The following is an 18,211-nucleotide window of genomic DNA, read 5'->3' on the forward strand; positions in this document are numbered from 1 at the left end:
CAAAGAAAGAAAGGGTAAGCCTTACATACCTTATTTGCCTTTTACGCTTGTCCAAACTCGAATCCCGTTTCCTCCAAAATCTACAATTGGTCACATTTACCAAATATTAATTATTAGGCTTTAGGAATTTAATCTCAACCCCATACTTGTCTACAAAAATTTGGGCAGCATCTCCCCTATACATACAACATCCCCGAGATTTAACTAGGCTCCAAATCTCAACAACCATACCAACAACAATACCAACAACATCAACAATCGAATTAAAACGCTTTCTAGCATGAATAGTATTCTTTTCCACATAGTGCGACAACTTCCAATCTAACTTCGCACTTCCAAACCAATATCAATGTTTTCATATTCATTTACTAATCAAGATCATTCCAACACAATTCGGAAGCATTTCATATCATTCTACAAAATATTTACAAAATATACAAAAGCTCCACCAACCCATAATCCACCAAAACCTCCAATCTTCAACATAAACATTCACAACACATTTTTATCTTCCAATTTCATTAACAACAATCATAATTTGCACCTTAACAATTCATTTCCATAATTACATAAATCTATCATAAATTCACTAATCTTTCTATCACAATTTAACAACCACTTTTCTAACAAGTTTTTGGCTGGCATTCTTCCATTTACACCACAATGCCTCTACAACACAATTAACATAACAAATAAAATTGATTCATCCCTCTACACACACATAAGCATTCGGCCACACACATATATACACACCCACCATGCAACCTTCCATATTTTCATAAATTCTACCCATTTCTACATACTACAACATAAACAAGCCTTCATAACATCATAAAAAGGAATTAAAGCTTACCTTTTCTCTTCAACCTCTTCACTTGACCAAAGTGCGGAAACGATGAAACGTATGACTTATCTTCCGAAACAATTATACCACGTTGTAGAGGGTCCTTGAATTAGTAGGAATACCACAAGAAAATAATTTTTGGGACAAGATTTCAAGGGGTCAAATTCCCCTAGTCATGGCCGAATGGCCCCTTATTGTTTTTTTGCTCTTCTTTGTTTTCTTTCTTTCTCCAAATTCTTGAATTAAAAGATGACTCCTCATATATATATATATATGTATCATCACTTTTATATATTTATGCTTAGGTCCCTCAAATATGGTCACATGTCCCCCTTTTTTTTTTTCTAGAGTTTTCTTCTCTTTTCTTGAATTTTTCTCACATGGTCAAAGAAGGCCAAGTGTCTTCTTTTGTACACTTTAGCCCCCAAAGCAATGTGGGCATATACTTATGCCACACGGCCAACATGGAAATTTCAAAAAAAATCTTGAACATTTGCAATATTACCATGAACCATTTTGCGAATTTTCCTTTTTTCCCTTAACCTTTCTCAAAATTTCCATACTACTAATATTCATAAATAATATTCATAACCACTTGTACATTAAAATAATTTTTGGGAAATGGTCATTCCCTTAACTTTGCCACGACTACCTTGAAATATCTGAACGTACAAAATGCGGGATATAACATCCTCCCCCCCTTTAGAACATTCGTCCTCGAATGTTCAACTGATCTTGTGGGGTGTCACAATACTTTGGGAGGGTCCCTTTTATAGTCGTGCTTCTCTTTATGTCCATTCCTTATCCTTTACCTTATTCTCCTTGGCCTTTACACGAATTCTCATGTCATAGGTTCCCTTTCCTGGTACTTGAAAATATGGTGATCCCTTTTTGGCCTAATATAATACGGTCTCCCCCCCCCCCCCCCCTTTATAAGGGGTTCCGTATATGTCACAATTTTCGAGTATCCTCGTTTTCAGTTATATTTCATTCCTCATCCTTCTTTCCAACTCTACGCATAACATTTTGAAAACTCCATATCATAAGTTTTTCTTTCACTTTATGACCATATCATCATTCTTATCAACATTCTCATTTCTTTTCTTGCTTCACATCTCCCGTCATCGCCATTATTCCTTTACCCTTACTTGTTGAAATTTGTTTTTGAACCCCACGCATTCCTTTTTTGTTTTATGTTACCATACTTTATTCTTTCTACGTACCTGTCTTTGGGTTTTTATCCAAGTAGTCTCATGCCTTACCGGTAATTCCTTTCAGGCTTCACGTACTAAGGTTTCTTACCTTTCACCTTTTCCGACACTCTAATCTTTTTATCTCCCATCTACACTATTTCCTTCTTTCCGAATACCGTTGTGTTAAGACTTTTCCATTCTTAGCCTGTAGCGAAAATATCATCGGTTTATCTTATAACACTTGCACCATTTACTTCTGTTGTCACTCAAACTTCGGTGCCCTTACTCAATTAATGCTTTCCACACCGTAGTGCCGGTTACTGGGACATACGTGTCCATTAATTCAATCACAGATGAGATACGTATCCATATATATACATATAATTATTATCAACTAACCCACAAAATACTTCCAAACGCTATTCAAGCCTATCCAAATTCCAGAGTCGTGACATACTTTCTGTCTCTTCTCTAGTCTAACCCATCGCGTGTTATGTGGCCTTTTATGGTCTCCAACCATCCCGTATATTCTAATTTCACTCAGGCTATTCTAGCTTTCCATTCGTCTCTTATATCGGAATATATAAAATTCTTGCATACTTCCCAGGGGGGTCACCCATCCTCCCACCTTAGCACGCTTAACCTCGAAACTTCGGTGGAATTCAATGCCTTAATATCGATATAATCGCGTCCGCTTTCTCATATGGCCCTTATTATATGATTTGGGGCTAGTCGAGGTCTTACAGATTCCGAGACATTCTCGTGACACGTCCTTTCTTTTACAATTACCTGTTTTACCCTTTTTGATCTTCGATAGTCACCTTTACAAACTCTTATCATCTGAAATTTGTACGCAACAAATACCAATAACACCTTACAGAGCATGCGGCTATATATCACATTCTAGCTGCCCAGAACTTTCTGTCTCAAGTAACAGAACAAATATATCCAGACTTGCCCTTGTGACCTTTCCATATCGTCACTTACCTTCTTCCATCATATGTAAGGCTCACAGAAAGAGTTTCATTTTTCCTATGACTTGGCTCTATCGCACGATCTATGACAGAAAGAAGGTCAACAATCCCTAGATGCCCCATAGCCTCCTGTTTATAAATGTGGCGCTCTTCACATCATAAACAGGACCCTACCGGACACGACTTTGCAGACAACCCCTAGGACAAACCTGCTCTGATACCACTTTGTCACACCCTAACTCCACTAGGGTGTGATGGGCACCCGACCCCATATCCGAAGCCGAGCGAACCCACAGATTCTTATTACACATATATTTTCCTCGGACTCTGAAAATCAAATAAAAGTAAAATACATATTAAGTTGTCGAAATATTTCTTTTACCGTTCTCAAATTTAAACAAAATCTACAATTATAAAAAAAAAATTATTACATAATGCAGAAGGACATATCGGCTGATGGAGCCTCTTACAGACTGACAACCAATACTCATGACGTTGTTTGCAAAGTCTCTAACATTCATCATAAACCATAACACATACACTCTGACTCCGCAGTCCTCCAGGAGCAAATGGAGCTTGCCATCTTTGCTGGAACATCTTCTATAATATCTTCAACTCATCTGAGAGTACCTGCGCGGCATGAAACGCATCCCCCGAAGAAGAGGGGGTCAGTACGGAATATGTACTGAGTATGTAAAGCATGGAATATAGAAAAAAGAACCATTACCGAACGGACAGTACAAAAGTAAGTACGTTATCCATGGTACGTAATATGCTTATTTTCCAGACACAAATCATGTATACCGATGTCTTATGTCAGAAGAAGTACATAAAGTACAGAGTACCAAATTGATTACTTTCCAGACACAGATGATGTCATATGCCAGAAGGGATACAGAACGTACAGATTGCCAAAGCGCTGACTTTCCAAACCCAGATCAAGCATGACAAAATCAGATATCACATATGCATATAACGTGCCCCGGCCCTCCCGTGAGGGACGCGGTATATCATATATATCATGTAAACATATAACGTGCCCCGACCCTTGGTGAGGGACGCGGTGAATCATATATCATGTATGCATATAACGTGCCCCGGCCCTTGGTGAGGGACGCGGTGAATCATATATTATGTTTTCCAATGTCATGAATCATATATGCATGTAACGTGCCCCGGCCCTTCCGTGAGGGACGTGGTAAATCATATATCATGCAAACCAATGTCATGTATCATGTAGGAATGTAACGTGCCCCGGCCCTCTTTTGCAGAACGCGGTGAACAAATCATGTGCCATCCTGGCCACCGCCCCGTCATCACATCATACATATATAACGTGCCCCGGCCCTCGGTGAGGGACGCGGTATTACATGCCCCGGTCCGCAAGTGAGAAGGACGCGGTAAACAATGCAGTGGAGTACGCACGAGAACGTGTCCTGGCCCGGGCTCAGTGAATAGACATATCAAGACTTGCACGAACAGAGTAGCGCCAAACCATATGCACACAAATCAAGACTCAATACACATATACACACTTACCGATATCCGAAGATTCAATAGAATAATCTTACGTGCTGTCGTCTAACAACCAAAACATCAGAGTTTACAGAAGATATTCCTATCAGAATGTTCGTAGCAAATTATTCATAACAGATTACTCATATCATAATTCTTATATCAGATTACATACCAAGATCAGAATACTTTTATCAGAATACTTATATCAGAATGTTCATATCAGAATACTTTTATTAGAATACTTTTATCAGAATACTTATATCAGAATGTTCATATCAGAATGCTTTTATCCAAATACTTATGTCAGAATACTTGTATCGGAATACATACGTCAGAATACTTATATCAAAATACTCATGTCAGAATACTTATATCAAAATACTCATGTCAGAATACTTATGTCAGAATACCTATATCAAAATACTCATGTCAGAATACATATGTCAGAATACTTATATCAAAATACTCATGTCAGAATACTAGATACTTATATCAGAGGATGCATACAAATCATAGCAAACTCGAAACAATAGCCAAGAGTTTCCCTTAATTATTGTACGGAAATGAGTCAAATAGAACAATGCAAATAGGTCTCGGGAATTGTGGGCCCACCTCGGGTCAAGTCGAGGTGGCGTCCCAAAATTACGAACATTAGACTTTATAGAGTCATCTATGGAAGTTTTAGGACAATTTGATTCCGTTTGGAAAAATAACAAAGGTTCAAGCTGCTTTTCCAACAAAACATAAAGTACTTAATTCAATTATATTGAATGAATAAGGGTCAAATTTGGCCCGAATTTCTAAGGAGTAGAGTTATCCCCGAGGTTCGTATCATAGCCTATCATAACTAGGACATGCCAAAGAAAGAAAGGGTAAGCCTTACATACCTTATTTGCCTTTTACGCTTGTCCAAACTCGAATCCCGTTTCCTCCAAAATCTACAATTGGTCACATTTACCAAATATTAATTATTAGGATTTAGGAATTTAATCTCAACCCCATACTTGTCTACAAAAATTTGGGCAGCATCTCCCCTATATATACAACATCCCCGAGATTTAACTCGGCTCCAAATCTCAACAACCATACCAACAACAATACCAATAACATCAACAATCGAATTAAAACGCATTCTAGCATGAATAGTATTCTTTTCCACATAGTGCGACAACTTCCAATCTAACTTCGCACTTCCAAACCAATATCAATGTTTTCATATTCATTTACTAATCAAGATCATTCCAACACAATTCGGAAGCATTTCATATCATTCTACAAAATATTTACAAAATATACAAAAGCTCCACCAACCCATAATCCACCAAAACCTCCAATCTTCAACATAAACATTCACAACACATTTTTATCTTCCAATTTCATTAACAACAATCATAATTTGCACCTTAACAATTCATTTCCATAATTACATAAATCTATCATAAATTCACTAATCTTTCTATCACAATTTAACAACCACTTTTCTAACAAGTTTTTGGCTAGCATTCTTCCATTTACACCACAATGCCTCTACAACACAATTAACATAACAAATAAAATTGATTCATCCCTCTACACACACATAAGCATTCGGCCACACACATATATACACACCCACCATGCAACCTTCCATATTTCCATAAATTCTACCCATTTCTACATACTACAACATAAACAAGCCTTCATAACATCATAAAAGGGAATTAAATCTTACCTTTTCTCATCAACATCTTCACTTGACCAAAGTGCGGAAACGATGAAACGAATGACTTATCTTCCGAAACAATTATACCACGTTGTAGAGGGTCCTTGAATTAGTAGGAATACCACAAGAAAATAATTTTTGTGGGACAAGATTTCAAGGGGTCAAATTCCCCTAGTCATGGCCGAATGGCCCCTTATTTTATTTTTTTTGCTCTTCTTTGTTTTCTTTCTTTCTCCAAATTCTTGAATTAAAAGATGACTCCTCATATATATATATATATATATATATATATATATCATCACTTTTATATATTTATGCTTAGGTCCTTCAAATATGGTCACATGTCCCCCTTCTTTTTTTTCTAGAGTTTTCTTCTCTTTTCTTGAATTTTTCTCACATGGTCAAAGAAGACCAAGTGTCTTCTTTTGTACACTTTAGCCCCCAAAGCAATGTGGGCATATACTTATGCCACACGGCCAACATGGAAATTTCAAAAAAAATCTTGAACATTTGCAAAATTACCATTTTGCCCCTAGGCTTCCACAATATTACCATGAACTATTTTGCGAATTTTTCTTTTTCCCTTAACCTTTCTCAACATTTCCATACTACTAATATTCATAAATAATATTCATAACCACTTGTACATTAAAATAATTTTTGGGAAATGGTCATTCCCTTAACTTTGCCACGACTACCTTGAAATATCCGAACATACAAAATGCGGGATATAACATATTTCACATCAATTATTCTTCTTTAACTGTCTCATCATTCGTAATTACGCGGTCTTCCCAAGTTGTTACGCATTATAATCTCCTTTGCTTCTAATCTTGTTGTAGTTCTCGTTTCCCCTTTTTTACATCAAGCAAAACACCTTTCTATTTGGCATTCTACTACGTCGCTCTCCCCTCCTTTAGGGGGCATAATTAACACTTTAGCACTTTAAGATTCCGCCCCTTATAGGTCAAATTGTAGCCTCTATTACGGTTCGTATTTCGCGGGCGGGGTGAGCGCTCGGAAAGCTACTTCGAACTTGTTGGTGCTCTTTCGGAGTTTGTTTTAAAAGAGTCGCCACCTAATTTTTACGAAATTAGGAAAACCAGTTTCGAAGGATTTATTCATATACAGTGAAAAAGCCTTCGTAATTCAAAGTTCTAGGTAAGGATTCTGATGATCCCTTAGGGAACGTGTTAGGCACCCTAGTATTAAGGATCCATACTATACGGTTGACCTACGAATTCCAATGTATGAGTATTCGCATGAACTATTTATTTAGTTTTTATTTCCTGCATTTATAAAAGATTGTCATTGCTTGCATATTATTTGGCTTTTTCAAAAAAAAATTGAATATATCCCCTTTATATATAGGGTATTTTAGATTAGGATTTATTATATCCCGGTAAGAATTGTCTCCTTTTGTGTATAAGGATAGTATATCTTGTTTATGAAATGGTCAAAACGCTTTTGTTTTATATATATATATATATATATATATATATATATATATATATATATATATATATATATATATATATATATTAACAAAACTGAATTTTTATTTTAAAACTGGACTTGGGTCCAAAACAAGTCTTTTACCAAAGTGGTATTTTAGTGGGCTTAGCCCAAATTCTTGTTACATTTTTTCTAAAAAAAGGAGAGATCAATGGGACTTGGCCCAGAAATCACTCGTTTGTTCAAATCTGGCTTTTAACCTAGAACAACGTTTTTTCAATCCAAAACCATTGCAATTTGTGAAAGAAAAAAAAACCTTTATCCCTCATTTTCGGAAAACAGGTTTGCGTATTTTTGAGTAGTTTGTTAACACTTAGATATGCGAAATCATTTGCCTTTCATTAAACTTATATTATGAAATCACCACATTTTTAAAACAGTTATATTTAATCCGGGTTTTGAAAATCATTTGGGGATCTAAAGTCTACTAAACAGCGTAGGCACCGTTGTCCTAAGACGGCTAGTTCAAAACATAAAGATTCCACTATAATAGAGTTTTTACAAGTTTATAAATACAATTACAACAAAATTAAAAAATAAAAGGAAGGCATAAATAATTAAATAAAGGCAGAGGGAGACTAGGGGCGTACCAAGCCCCTAATTGGCCATTTTCACCCATGGATGAGCCTTCTACGCGTATAATATTATATATATTAGCTTCCCTTTCTTTATTGTACTCAATCAAAAATGCGAAGAATTGCCTGTTGGGCCTCAACCTAACAGGGTGGCTTTGTACTCGGCCCAAATGGCCATGCGGTGAAAAAGAGGAAAAAGAAAAGGGTCCGGGTTAGTTTATATTTGCTAAACTTATCACATATATAACTATACACATGTATGTATATCAAATTCATTCACAAGTCATGCCATGTCATAAACTCTATTCAACCCAGTCCCAGAGATGCATACAACTAGATGGTCAAGCAATGGTAATGTATCATGTAGGCAAGACATTCTCAGAGATGCAGAAAGCCGAACAGTCAAATAGTGACACTAAACTGTGTAAGCAAGTCATTAGATTTTAGATCAAAAACAAAGACAATTGAAGAATGGACATAGTAGGCAGGTTCCCACTTGGAACATTACACTAATTCATTTCGGAGAAGAGTCTTGTAACCTAAAGCATACATTTGGACTAAATGGTTTAACTCATATTTCTTTTACAAATCCCAGCAGATGACAATAGTACCTACTGACTAGAACCAATGCTAATTCCTACATATATGTACACTCAAAACCATCAAGAGAGGGGATTATAGAGGCGTGTCATGTAAGTAATCAGTCAAACAATCTTGGATCAATCTTAGTTCCTAATAGTGATTCCTCAAAACATTAAATCTAAGCAGATATTTAAAAGAAAGCTTATGGCATAGTTGTGTCCTCAAATCAAAGGCTCAGTCAACATGAAAAGGCAACGAGTTCTAAGATACAAGATGCAGATGCACGGATTGGAGAGAACAGGATGCACATGATCATAAGTAAAAGCAGGTCTTAAGCATTAAGATCACTACTCAATCTCTCAATGGTATTAATTTAGATTATTACTAATTTTACCTCTGAATAGTCCCTTCATATCAACAGATAGTAATCGTATAAATTTAAACATGCTTAGATGATCCTATATTCCCTTTTATAGTTGTAACCTTGGTCAATACAAAATACTAAATTAAAGACAAATAATTGGCTCAGGTGAGGCTAGACTTGTTTACCCATTAATCTAGACTCAAGTCATTAAGTTCAGGATCGTATATATAATATTCTAAATGCTTAAAGTACTGCACAGCACTCAAGTTTCATTTGAGGGTTCAAAACAACGTTAGTGTCACACTACCAAGTTGAGTTAATGTTCAGTTACTGTAAGCCCTTTTTATACAAAGAAAAACTTATTAAATGACTAGCTAAGCATCATATTAGGCATGAACTGAGGATTTTTGTGCCATTCTTCCCACAAATGCCAGGCTAACTACTAACCACATTAAGCATAAACTAATCATTTTACAAACATCATATTAACAACTAGCTAAACATTTTGCTAATCAGAATTTAAGCATACATTTAAACAGAAACTAAAATTAAACTAAAGGGAAGAAAATGATAATGGCTTACTTTTTTGATGTGCAGCCGGGAACAAGATCAAATTTGGAGCCCTAGTGCTTCCAATCCTCAAACTCAGCCACACATAAGAAAGAGAATTAAAAACTTTTGACTAGAAACCTAACTTTTTAGAAGCTAAGTATAAAATTTTACTAAAGCACAACTCAAAACTCAAGTGGAAACTCGAATATTAAGCTTTTGTGCTCTACTTGAGTATTCAAGACTTGTTTAACTTGTAAGGTTGGGTTCTATTTATAGAATCCCAAAGCTATGAAAAATAGTGAAACCAAACATGTGGTACAAGACATATTTTCTAAAAAATAACTTAGCAAAACATATTCTACGGTCTGTATCGAACTATATCAACGACGAACGGCTCGATCTGAGCTTGTCCTCTCTCAATCCAGTTGATTCGAGTTCAACCAATGAGAGATGAGGACGTACAAGTGCAATACAACAAAAAATATACAAGAAATAATTTTATTTTTTACCCAAAATCAAAGAAAAGGTAAAAGGAGAAACGGTTTTACCGTGTTTGGAACGAAAATAGAGAAATCGAGGTTTAAACCTTAATGGTTTCATGCAAATGGACACACCCAGCCTATTAAAACTCTGCATGCTCTGATTTCTTTCCATTTCTGGACAAGAAAGAGAAAAGAATCTTGAGGCGGTTATTAGGGTTTTATGAGAAAATAAGAGAGAGGAGAGAGGAATGATTATAGGGGTGTGTTTGGTGTAAGGAAGTGAAGAGTGGGGGGTATAGGGCTCTTTTACCCTTCTTACATTTGTTCTGGGCCGGTCAGTCCGGTATGGACTGGGCCTCGATCCAGATAAAAAGGAAAGGAAAGGGGCGAAGGCCTTATACGTGTATACATGTAGTGTATACACATATGTATACTTGTCGTATGTATACGCATAAAGGGTAAAATGTAAAACTTAATAAACGGGTAAGATTAAGACATGGAATATTGATCATATTGTTATAATTAAGACATAATTATCCTATTTAATTAATTTTAAAAACACGGCTAATGGTGTAGATAAGCTAAATTTGCAAATATAGCCTTAATTTTAAATCTAATTAGCTAATTGCAATAATGTCCTTAGTTAATCTTGATCTAATTAATCAATCCAATTATGGCCTTATTTATCCTAATTAGCCAATGAAAGCTAGATTAGAACTAATGGCCTCAATTGATTTGCCAATGGATTTGGTCATTTAAATCAAGGTCACTTATAAGCTAATTTTGCAAAAATGGCCCCAATTGTCTTAAACCATGAATTGGTTAATCCAATTGTGGCCATAATGTAAAATATTAGCAATTAGAACCAATTTGCAATAATGACCCTCTAATTGATTAATTATCCTAATTTAAGCACTAAAAAATTATTTATTTAAATCAATAATGTAAACACATAGAATTAAAGGTTGAGGGTAAAAATGGTCAATTCTCTTAATTACTCAAGTTCTTTGGATTGAAGGGAATAATTTATTATTCAATTTGACTTTTTCCATAATTTAACAATTAAGTAAATAATTATTCAAATTTGTTTTTCTTTTGATCAATGCTAATGAAATATTCCATAAATGTCAAAAATACCAATTAATTTCTAAATAATTTATAATGTCATAAAAAACTCTTTATCAATTTTAAGGAGTAAAATGTTGACCTGAACGATTTTTTTTTATATATAAAAATTATTTAAACCCTTTAAGAAGCATGGTTTTACTTTATTTATTATCCAAGGACCCTGAGTAATTAAAATAAATTACGGGAGGTCAAAAATTAGGTGTCAACAGCCTGCACACCCTGTTGTGATTTTTCTTTTCCAGCGACTTAATTTCCCCCATAATATACTCCTCTTGTCAAGGCAATTCTGGCATTACTCGTGTGCATGGGGTGTCATATTCGTCTAATAAATTAGACCTTGACAATTACGACTTGCATAACAAATCTTGATTGTGAAAATTCTCTTTTGATCAACTCTCAACCATTACCCCTCTATCGTTTATCCTTTCAACATCCAGTCGTTCACTTCTGTTAATATAACATTGCCAAGCTCCGCCGAAACTTTCTATGTCCTTAACTTGGCTTTGGCTTGCCTTGAGTTATTTTCTAACATTACTACTCTTACATCGTGGGAGGATATCAATCCTCTGATAAGTTTTGTTAAAATCATCGATTCATTTCTCATAGAGGTTTTTAGATAAAATGAAGATAGGCGAAAACAGGTATGTCGCTAAGTTCGGCTTGCATAACCGTCTCTTGGATAACCATTAGTTGTTGTAGTTGGTAGTCGCGAGAGAGACTCCTATATTTATACAGCTTACTTTCACATGATCCACAAATCTTGAAGTTGCCAAACTTTAACTTCCTCTTTCTACAGATTTCTTTTCTCTACTCGTAGCGCTTTACTTGGCTTCCCTACCCTGGTCTCCTAGATTAACCCTTGTACATCTGCGTATTCTATGGCTCCTATTCCCACACCAGAAACAATCTCCAGTACTTACTCGACATAATCCAATATGCGCTCGACCACATAAATGGCACAGTGACTGGAGCAACTATAGACAATCTCTTGACATGTTCCCCAGGGTCCCACATCTAATACAGGTGTCTGTGCCTCGTAAGCATGGTCCCATGTGTCTCCTCCTGTACTGCTGACAACGTGGTAAAGGAGACCTAATCTGTTCAACATTCTCCCGTCCCTGCACATCTCGTGTTCTCAGTTTGTGACTTTAGGATCCTGATGCTGGCAAATCCTGCCTCGGCCTTACCTGAGAGCAATGATCAGGCACACATTGTAGTAATAATTTGGCCTACTACTAATACGTCTGCGGCCTATCGTCGTACGGTAACCTCCTACAAACCTCAACTACCCTAACCCGCTTGGCCTACCTACTATCCGCATCTGACTCATACCCCATAAATACCAGTGAACCCTGATTAATGGATTCCCAAGACTGTGGACTTGTCAGTCCCTCAGAAGATCTAACAATCATAGGCGCTCTGTCATGGCGCTGAGTCTGGGGGGAAATCGGCCGTGTCAATATCTGTACTGTTGCCCTCATATTTTGAGCAACTGGGGCCAAGGGTGGGACCAATGGCCCTGGTGATGCCGGAGCTTCTCTTAACTCTTCTAGTGCCAACGAAATCAGAGGTACTTCAAAAGACGACTCATCCTGAATTTCGGACGGATCTTCCTCAATAAAGGGCATAATCTCAGACGGATCCTCCTCAATAGAGTAACTCACACCTCCCTCTGTTACTACCCTAGCCTCCAGGCCCATACTAGCGGGTGGATCCCGACTGGTACCTTCTCCCGCAGCCATATCTAGTCTCCTACTAGCTGTAATCTTTCTCATCGTATGCATCACTGAAAAGGAAAAGAAGGTGAGATTCAAGAACTAAATCCTTACGACTCTGCTCTATTGCACGATCTAGATTCATAAGGAAACATAACAATCCTAAATGTCGTGTAGCCTCCTGATTATAAATGTGGTGTGCAACACACCAATAATCAAGACTCTACTAGACACAGCTCATAGACATCCTTAGGACAGACCTGTTCTGATACCAAGTTTGTCACTACCCAAATCGGAGGGCCGAGACTTGCACCCGAGTCTTACTTATCGAGCACCAACTTACATATCCTTTAAAATTATAAGCGCCGACTAGACCAACATGAACAATATTCCATGAATGGAACAACTCAACATAAACAGGCCAACAATGCTGTATAACAACATGAACATATATATACGAGCTAACAGGACCTCCATAATAAACTATATACATCATCATGTGAGCCGGCAAGGCTATACACAAAACTGTACACAGGACGACTGCCTATGAGCCTCTAAGAATACATAAAAACTGTCATGAGTCGAGACAGGACCCCGACGTACCCAAAACCACCCGCACATATGCATACCAATATGACTAGGCAAGTCCGGAAGAGTGGAGCTCGCCAACAAACCGCTGATCAAGACAGCCTACTGGATAGTCCATCAACTTGTCTATCTGGACCTGCAGCACGAAATGCAGCGTCCACAAACAAAAAGGACGTTAGTACAAATAATGCCGAGTATGTAAGGCAGGAAACATAAGTAAAAGCAGTAATGTAAATAGAGATGAGGAGTAAGGGTGTCAGTGGGGACGGGACGATCCAGGTCCCGCCCAGTCCGGCACCCGACCGTCCCGATCCCGGTCAACGATGGGGGAAGGGGCAGAGGGGAGAGGGGGACGGGTAAGGGGGCGGAAGGGGCGAAACTTCCCGATCAGGTCAGGCCCGGTACCGGACCGACTGACCGGTCCCGCCCCGTCGAAAAAGTGACTATTATTTTATTTTTTAAGTCTGGTCAGCCTTTTGCCCTTTTGACCGTTGCCAAATTGATATTTTGGGACTCCAAACGGTCTGATTTTCAGCCGTTGGAGTTCCTTCTCCAAAAAAAAATGCCCCCAAATTTTAATAAATTGCACTTTAATCCTAATTCTAAACTATAAATACCTCTTCATTTTATTCATTTTCACACAAATCATCCACCAATTCTCTCTCTCTCTAATATTTATTATCAATTATATCTCTCTTTAATATTTGGTGAAATATTATTATTATTATTATTTTGGTGAAGTGGGCAATATTTGAATTTTGGAGCAACTTTCAAGCTTCGAGTAACATAATTTCAATTTCAACGTTTACGGTTACGTTTGCTTTTACGCAGACATTTGTTACACTCCTTCCATCCTTTGATTTATTTAATTCTTGCATTTTATTTGCGTCTTTTTTTCAATTAATTTTCATATTTTATTTTATTATACTTTGATAATATGTCTAAAAAAGTTAAGATCCTGGTCCTAGGTAAAACTGTCGAAATCCCTAACCTTTTTAGCCGTAGTAGTAAGGGTAAATCTAAAATTCAATTTAGAAACAATACGGAGGATTTCACTCATGTTGATGAAACTGAATTTTTTGTTCCCCCGGTTTTCCTCCTATTCTAGAAGATTTAGAATTACAAACTGAAGCCTTAGATAGAGCTTATGCTAATTTAGAATTTGATGATTTGGAAAATTTAGAAGTAGAAGAAGGTGAGGAATTAGATATAAATGAGACACCTACTAGTCCCGTAACCGAAGCTCCAACTCAGACTACATCTCAGTCTGGAGCTGGTTGTCCCCCTATACCTCATACTCAGGGTACGACTAAGGCGCAACGTCCTAGAACTAGTGTCGTATGGAAATTCATGACTTTAGATGAAACTAAAACTACGGCTATTTGTCACAAATGTAAAGAAATTAAAAAACATGGAAGCGCTGGAGGGGCGGGTGGGACGGGTGGTTTAGCTAGACACTTGGTAACATGTGTTGGAAAACCATACTTAGATGCTCGATTAGCAGCCGGACTAAAAAACACACCAACCGGTGCTACTAGTGCCGCTCCCGGTGGATCTGTTGGGGTATCTAATATGGTCCAACAAACTTTAAATCCTTCTAACCCCGTTGTCACTCAAATGGCTTATAGTAAAGATAGAGATCGTGAAGAACTAGCTAAAATGGTTGTGGTTTGTGGCTTGCCTTTTAGTTTTCCTTCTAACTCCGGTTTTGTGCATTATATTAGAGCTATGTATAACCCTACTTTTCAAGGCATTCCCAGATCCACTGTTAGAGCCGACGTTTTTAAATTTCAAAGTGATTATTGTCAATATATGCGTTGTGTGTTCCATCATCTAGATACTAGAGTGTCTGTCACTTCTGATATAAGTCGCAGTGTTAATGGCAATGATTATTTATGTGTTACGGCACATTGGATTGATCATAATTGGAATATGCAAAAGCGTATACTTGGTTATAAATATATTGATGAGAAAAGAACTGGTTCTTATATTCTACAAATGTTGTAGATATTTTGCAATTATATGGTCTTGTTGACAAAGTATTAACTGTTACATTTGATAATGCTTCTTCCATGACTAAAAGTGCTAAACTTATAGCTATAAGAATTTTCCCAATTAACCTTGATATTTTTCATGTCCGATATGCATGCCATGTTTTTAATTTAGTTGTAAAAGATGGTCTTGATTTATTTGAGGGTTCTCTACAAAAAATACGATATGCTTGTCAATATGTTTTTAGCGCCCATAAGAAAAGTAGAATTAATTTGTTTAAAAAATATTGTGTTGAGCAAAATTTGCCTGTTAGAAAAATTCCAAAAGAAGTTTGTACTAGGTGGAATTCTTTATATGAAATGCTACTTGTTGCTCACCTATATCAAAAACCCCTTCAATATGTTTTTAATGCACGTCATTATCATCCCCATGAACAAATACAAGATAGTGATTGGAATGAAATTGAAAAACTATGTTTTTTTTTAGAAAAAAATTATATTACAACAAAAGCATTTTCCGGTCAATACTATCCTACAATTGCACAAATGTTATTTTATATTTGTGGGCTTACAAAACTATTTGCGGAATATAGAGAATCAAACGAACATGAGGAAGTCGTTGATGAAATGATTTTCAAATTTAAAAAGTATTTTTTCCTATTCCTAGTATTTATTTGATTGCTTGTATACTTGACCTGTCTTTAAAATTAAGAGGTGCTCATGGACTTGTTGACAAAATTTATTTGCAGTTAGATATTCCTCCTAATGAACATCCAAATGTTGAAGAGTGTAAACGTAGCATAGAATTAAAAGCTAAATTAATGTATAATAATTATAAAAATGAAGAAAGTAGAAGTGGAAATCAACGTCCTTCACAAAAAAATAAGGCTAAATTTAGCAATAGAAAATTTGATAGATCAATGGATGCTGCATGGCTTGGTATTGTTAATACTCAAAATGAAAGTGATCTTGAATCTTATCTTGATCAGAGTTTGGACAGCATCACTGTGGACGAGGACAACAATGAAGATATTTTAGGATGGTGGAGGGAGCGTGGCAAGGCATTTTCATTACTCTAAAAAATGGCTCGAGATATCCTAACTATTCAATCATCATCAGTAGCTTTGGAGGCAGCTTTTAGCGCGGCAAGATTTCAACTCGGAGATCACAGACATTCATTAGCACAAGATAGCTTGGAGATTTCTGTCTTATTCAGGGATTGGATTAACGCATAAAGAAGAAATCGTGGACTACCAAAATTAACCCGTCAAGAAGAAGAAAAATATGAAGAGATGATCAACACTAATAGCGATGATGGCATGGAATTTATGGACCATCAAGGAGATATACCATTTCCAGAATTGAATGCAACGGAAGTGATACGACAACTAGAATAAATGTACATAGATCGTACAAGTTTTAGTGTGATAATTTATAATTAACTGCTTAGATGCCTAGTTAGAACAGAACCCTTCCTAGAAGGTGGCTGTGTAGATTAGGTGATCTTATTGTAACTTAGAAGCCTAATTGAAACAGAACCCTTCCTAGAAAGTGGCTGTGTAGATTAGGTGCTCTTCTTATATTTGAGACTTTGAGTCAAGTTTTATGAAATTTAAAATATCTATTTTAATTTTTGAATAAATAAACATAAAGTTCTTACTTGAAATTATTTTTCTTTACATAACTACAAAAAAGAATGCAATTATTTATAAAGATTATAAAGACTTGAAAGTATATTTAATATTATGTAATAAATTAAAAATAATAGTTAGAAGTTCAAAAAATAGCCGTTGTTAAATACATTTAAAGACTTTAAAGTTATAAGTTATAAAAAATAAATAGTTCTTACTTGAAATCATTTTCTCCTATTATAAAATATAAATACCTAAAAATAAATCCAAGTCTTTAATTTTTTTATAAAGACTGGAAAATTTAATATTAGCTAATAAGTTATCAATTTAAATGTTAAGTTTGAAGTTTTATAAAAAAAACAAAAGTCCTCGGACCTCCGTCCCCCGCCCCCTCCCGTCCCCCCAGGCTCGTCCCGTACCCCCAGTCCCGTCTCCCCTTGGAGTGGGACGGGACGGGCCCCCCAAAAAGTCCCCTCTAATCACGTCATCCCATAGTCCCGGTCCCCCCAAAGTCCCCCTTTATGAAGTCCCCATCCCCCCAAAATGTCCCCTACAGTCCCCGTCCTGTCCCCCCTGCCACCCTTAGTGTGCATAAAGTTGATTGTTCGCCTACGTGGAAACATTCATGCTGAAACGGCCTCGCTTCTACAACACTTACTCCGCAGACGCGAGACCTGCACAGAAAATTCAAACCTCATTCGATTTTGCTAGTTTCTTTAGCCCATCTGATGACTTTTAAATTACTGGACTTATTTCAAATGTTGAACGGACTGAATTTTGATCAATGCAGGTATTAATTGGTGAAAAATGGATTAACAAGGGAACGAAAATGTTGCTCTGGCCCAAGAAAATATCGG

The 18,211-nt window shown here is 36.5% G+C and overlaps 1 long non-coding RNA gene across 1 annotated transcript; it reads right to left on the reverse strand.

Annotated features, from left to right (window-relative positions):
- Positions 1-2,459: 2,459 nt before the first annotated feature.
- On the reverse strand, positions 2,460-10,568 carry LOC132615012 (uncharacterized). Its single transcript, XR_009572525.1, has 3 exons — positions 9,850-10,568; positions 5,417-5,467; positions 2,460-3,641 (listed from the first exon to the last, which is right to left on the reverse strand). It is a non-coding gene; the product is annotated as an uncharacterized LOC132615012 (long non-coding RNA).
- Positions 10,569-18,211: the final 7,643 nt, after the last annotated feature.

This window comes from Lycium barbarum, chromosome 10 (genome assembly GCF_019175385.1).
Source record: "Lycium barbarum isolate Lr01 chromosome 10, ASM1917538v2, whole genome shotgun sequence".
In the NCBI taxonomy this organism is placed as follows: Eukaryota; Viridiplantae; Streptophyta; class Magnoliopsida; order Solanales; family Solanaceae; genus Lycium; species Lycium barbarum.